Source organism: Pundamilia nyererei, unplaced genomic scaffold (genome assembly GCF_000239375.1).
Source record: "Pundamilia nyererei isolate P.nyererei 1_Seehausen unplaced genomic scaffold, PunNye1.0 scaffold00218, whole genome shotgun sequence".
NCBI classification, from domain to species: Eukaryota; Metazoa; Chordata; class Actinopteri; order Cichliformes; family Cichlidae; genus Pundamilia; species Pundamilia nyererei.
In genome coordinates this window covers 588,245-594,244 of record NW_005187619.1, presented here as the reverse complement: position 1 = coordinate 594,244, position 6,000 = coordinate 588,245, and positions in this window count along the sequence as shown.

The following is a 6,000-nucleotide window of genomic DNA, read 5'->3' as shown; positions in this document are numbered from 1 at the left end:
GGGGAGTAAATGCTTGGAAATGATAAGGGGTGCAGAATGAGGAGAAAAGGGCAACAGAGAGGAGGATTAAAGGTCCACGGGAGACAAGAAGGGCACAAAAAAGAGGAAGTTCTAGGGGATCTGATTATCAGATTAAGGAGCCAACGCTACATCAGCGATATTTCAGCATGGAAATGAAAGCTCTCCTGGCAGGGAAAGGGCCTAATCTTCTGTTTCTAACTGGATAAAACCTGGGCTCAGCAAAGGAAACGATCAGAATTCAAACCCACAGTGGAATGACATTGAATTCTCATGTGCCATTCGGTTCCACAAAAAGATTCTCATTTTGTGGAATAAGCTCCTGCGGGCCAGATGGGGGGAGCTCAGGAAAACGTTATACTTTTCCTCTCATTCTCCGTGTATGGCAGTTGTTAACTTTAACACTTTGTTAAAGTGCAGTCATTATTGCAGTTAGGCACACATAACTTCAGCTAGTTGAGTTTCAAGGCTGGTGTGAAATGGACCCGAGCAATGGATTCCTACAAATAGAATGAGATAATAAAATTTCAAAGTCTTTTACTTTGCTAATATGGCAGAAAGTGGATTATTTAGCATTACAAGAAATTGAGACTATGGTTCGTTTCTAATAACTGTAGGAATCTCTGTCTGTCTGTCCACGTTCTCTGCATCTATGTCAGCGTGTGGTGCTGTGAACATGAACGAGCACAGCATCACATGTCAGGAGTGTCTCAGGTCCACTGCTGCATGCATTAAAACACAAACACGGTTGACACATTTTTGAGGTCATTCATTGACATTTTCAAGCCTTTTACCCTCCTAGGTTTCGTCATTAACATTTACATTAAACTCAACCTAACCAAATCAAAGTTTAACCCCAAAGCCAAGTCTTAACTTTTAAACAGTCCTGTGAAGAAATGTGGGTCAGTCAAAATCGTTTAAAGATTTTTTTATGATTACGCCTGTGGTTTAAAACTCAAGCTGGTTCTTACCATAGACTGTGTGCAAAAGATGGATGTGATGTGTTTTTGCTGTCACTTGACATTTTAAAAGTGCACAAGTGAGGTATGGAGAAAAAAAGCCACTGCAAGCCTGTTGGGTGGTTTGTCCTCTTTTTGACTCTAATGGACGCTGTCATAAAGTGAGCATCTGGATGTTTAAAGTAGCGAGTGGGTCCGTGGATTCATCAGTGTAGAGATGGGCGCATGACGCTTTGTGAAGCCTTTGAGACTTTCTCCTGGTATCAGAAAAAACCAGAATCTAAAGCTTCAAAGACAAACCGTTCTAGTGACATCTAGTGGCCAGTTGTAATTATAAGTAACCGCTAGAAGTGTCGAGCGGTCATTTTGACCCTGGCCGTTTAAAAAAAACCTTTTAAGCCCATCGGAGTGGGCACACTCCAATTTGCATAACTATTTTTAAATCCTGGTGTAACTGCAACCACATAAGCTAGCGCAATAATTTTTTTGCAAATGAAACCGGAGGAGTTGTACTTACATCTTATGCATTCAACTTCCCAGGTCGCGGTTTCTTTCCACAAATGGCTTTTTGCAAAACTCGTGTAAAAAGCGCTGACAGCCACAAAAACATTATAATCCAAAACACACTTTGCCGATCCGATCAGCTGTATAGTTTCTGGGTGGCTTAGAGCTTATTTTGATGCACATGCTGTTTTTTTTGTAAACTGTCAAATTATAAAGACACTCAAAATAATTTTCCTGTAGTTGGAAAATATTTTGTGCAACTTTTTTGCATTTACAGCTTTGACAGATCTACTTTGAAATGTCTGTAACTAGAAATATGTGTAAAAATATATTTTTTTTTCTTTTTTTTGTAGTTTATTCCACTTTTTTGCAATTTACGTACTTACTTAATGCATACATATATTAAAATCTGGGATATAATGGTATATTGATGTATAGCAACTCGAAATGCTCCTAAAAATGGTACTACAGCATGTAAAAAGATAAGGTCTGCGGGACTTGGGCCTATGGTGGGCTAAAAAGGTTAAAAATGTGTTAAAATTAAAATAAAACTTCATCATCAGACATTTGCTAAACTGGGCTTATAATGCTGAATTTTGGGCTTTAAAAGAACAGGATGTCAAAGGATGCTAAGAACGTCATTTTGATGTAAATTAAACAGCTACTGTCACAGGCCAGGTTGCCTAGCAACATTTATTGATTACACACATTTTGACATGAGGGCTGCTCCAATATGAGCCAAAGCTGGGCCGATGAAAAGATGAATAACTGAAGGATGGAGCATTTCACCTCTGGTTATAACAAATGAAAGAGCGAGTCACATGATCACTGCGATACAAGCCTCGGCACAGTGTTGTCAACGAGTCTGCCTCAGTACACTCACCCTCAGTAAGCACAAAGACATAATTTTGAGTAAAATGCAATTGAAATACACAAGATCAAATGTTTATTTTAATAATTAATAGTGAATTGTATTAAATCAATCAAGTAATTTCTTTTGAGCATTAAATTTAACATTTTATATTGTAGTTATGGAACAAAACTACATGTAATCAAATTACTTAAAGTCAACATTTGGCGGGGTGAAACAGGCGTCGGTGTCAGGCGTCCCGTCTCTAATGGAGGAGGTAAAGGATTTTTTCTGTCTTTTTCCAAACTGCCCTTTGGCCATTAAAGAACTGCAGACTTTCAGGACCTTCAGCTTTGGCTTCACTCTTCAGATCTGTGTTGTGTCCATTCTTTACATACAGTCTGTGGTTCTCATAAATGGTCAATTCTAACATTATGTATAACGGGTAGGGATGGGTATCGTTTAGGTTTTATCCGATACCGGTGCCAAATCTGTACTTTTGAAACGGTGCCGGTGCTTAAACGGTGCTCGAACCGGTGCTTAAAGAATGGAGAACACAAAATTGGTCCAAAAACCTCTCATGTTCAGCTGTTTTTTTTTGTAAAAAGATAACAATGTTAGCCTTTTCTGCAGCTATGTGGCATATATGGCATCACTCTTGGCTGGAAGCAGTGCTTAAACAATGGAAAAAACACAAACTTTGTCCTAAACCTCTCATGTTTAGCTGTTTCCCACTTTTTCTTTGGTCATTTTAGCCTTTTTGGCCAGGGTGAAGGGAGCATCTGCCATCAAACAAGAAGACAGCCGCATGTAGCTATGATGATGTTTGCTAGTTCACCTTACATGCATTAATGTAATAACGTGGTTAGCCTACTCAACGTAAATTAGCTACTCACGCAGAGAAGAACGGCTGCTGCTGCATCATCATCCTCATCATTTCTGCTACACTGGCAGGGCTAGGGGCCAGGACTCTCCTCTTCGGGTTTTTGGGGGATGTTGCTCCGGGTCCGATAACTAGCAACCCACCCAACGTGCACAGTGTGAGGTCTCGCAGCAAGCTATCAAATACGGCGCATTTCTCGGCTTTTAAAAAAAACCCGCTATGCGTCGCCAGCTGTTTAATCGGATTCTTGGTGTTACCTCCTTTGACAGTATCACAGTATCAGCTTAAAGCACTTGTTGCTGCTGAGTTTGCATATTTTGCTGTGAAGTACAGCCAGACTTTTGACCGCTTCGCCTTGGACATTTTTAATCTGTAGCTATGCTCTAACAGAACGTACGTACCTGGCCCCGCCTACTATCCTCGGAAACGTAAAATGATTGGCTAGAAGTGTATCACAGCTCAGGAAAAAAAAGCACCGAAATGTGCGCTGCTTTTCGGTCTGGTTACTACCGTTTATGTCAGAACCGGTGCCATCATGGCACCGGACACCGGTACCCATCCCTAATAACGGGCATTGGGCGGCTTCCAAGATCGCAGTGCTGAGCTTAGATGCTGAAAAGGTCGAGTGCTTGGGGCACTGGAGAAGTTCGGTTTAGGCAAACAGTTTATATCATGGGTTGATATGATATATAGACATCCCACTTCTTCCATTCTTACTAACCAAGATAGATCAGCGCCTTTTTCTTTACACCGCGGGACACGACGAGGCTGCCCTTTGAGCCCTTTGCTCTTTGCAATTGCTATTGAACCTCTTGCAGTAGCCAGTAGGAATGAGCCCTCCATTGACCCTGTCCGATTGGGGAAAATCAAGCACTACATTTCTTGTTTTATCTTGTCAAATCCTGAGCGATCTGTTCCTGTACTATTGGATCTGGTGAGGTCGTTTAGGGAAATCTCGGGTTATACAATTAACTGGCAGAAGAGTGAGTTCGTGGCTTTGACAGCAAACCTGGAAGTTGAGTTTTTGAAAACTTTGCCTTTTAAAGTTACAGACAGATTGAAATACTTGGGTGTTGCCTTGCCTAAGGATCCTCTAATTGATCTTTAAGTTGAATTATTCTGCACAAGTTGAAAAACTGAAAAAGGACATTAATGTGACCTGCCTATTTCCATGGTAGGTCGCATTAATGTAATCAAAATGGTTTCTCTCCCTAAATTCTTATACCTATTTTAAAACTTGCCTATCTTTTTGAATAAGCAATTTTTCAAATTGATCGACTCAGTAGTATAACCATTTGTTTGGGGCTTTAAAACTCACAGGATATCAAAAGTTCATCTATGTAAATCCAAACTTAAGGGGGGACTTGGTCTGCCACGGTTTCAGTCTTATTATTGGGCTGCGAATGCTAGAACTCTTGCTTACTGGCACTGAAGGGGTTGAGAATAGCTCCCTTCCTGCTCTTCTTTTTTCATCTTCTAATCCGTGAACCAAGGTCAATAATTTCTGTTTCAAACAGTGTTAAAATCGTTAGTCAGATCAAAAAAGGTTGTGCACTACCAGACACTTGGATCCATACTCCAATATATCGTAATCATGCATTTCCACCCTCATGTTTAGACGCCTCTTTTGAGGCACAGAAAGGTATATTTACTCTTAAAGTCTTATATATTGACAGGCAATTTGCATCATTTACCCAGTTGCAGAACAAGTTCTCTCTCCCTGCGTCACATTTTTTCCATTATTTACAGATTAGTAACTATGTTCGTCACAGTATCATCAACTTTCTATTTCTTCAGGAGGAGGAGCCAATTTTAAGCTCCTTCTGAGCTCCCCGGCTTCTAAAAACCTGGTCTCTGGTTTTGCGAACGCTTTTTCAGAGTATTTGACTTTTAAATCTGACTTTTTGAAGACAGCATGGGAGGAAGAGCTTGGTTTGCTAATTGGAGATGAGGTGTGGGAGAGGAGTCTGTGTAGGATCCATTCTTATTCTATAAATCTAAGGCATCAGTTAATTCAATTCAAAGTGCTTCACAGACTTCATTATTTAAAAACTAAACTGCACAGGATTTTTCCTTCCATTAGTCTAATATGCGATCATTGTAAACTTGGAGAAGGCTCTCTTACCCATTTATTCTGGACTTGTCCCAAATTGCATAACTATTGGTTGGATATCTTTAAATGTTTTTTCTGACATGTACAACTGCACATTAGAGCCAGATGTGCATTGTGAGGATCCTCCTCTTCCCTGTTACACCTCAGCTCTGCTGCACAAACTACAATTCTGTTTGGAATGATAATTGCTAAGAAAATTATCTTGACTCTCTGGAAGTCTGACATTGTACCTCAATTCAAAATGTGGCTGACAGAACTGACTGCTCTACTGCATATGGAGAGAATTAGGTATACATTAGAGGACAAACTTAGTAAGTTTTTTAATGTGTGGCAGCCATTTTTAGATCATGGAATAAAACTAGCTAATCTGGTTAAAATGGCGTTAACGCCATAGCCGCATCCACTAATGGAGATTTGCCGCGTTAATGCAGCTATGGTGTTGACGCCATTTTAAGCAGATTAACGCTGACAGCACTAATTAAAACAAATCCTCTTTGATCGATAATTCGGTCTACCACCCTAGTGTTTTCTTTTTGTATCTTGCCAGTGTTGACGTGGTATCTATGCAGTGTAATTTTTTGCCCTTGCTGTGTTAGGGTGCCTGGGTCGTTGACCCAGAGTTTAGAGTTTTCATTATTATCGTACTTTGGTTTTTGCCTTTATTTATCATTTC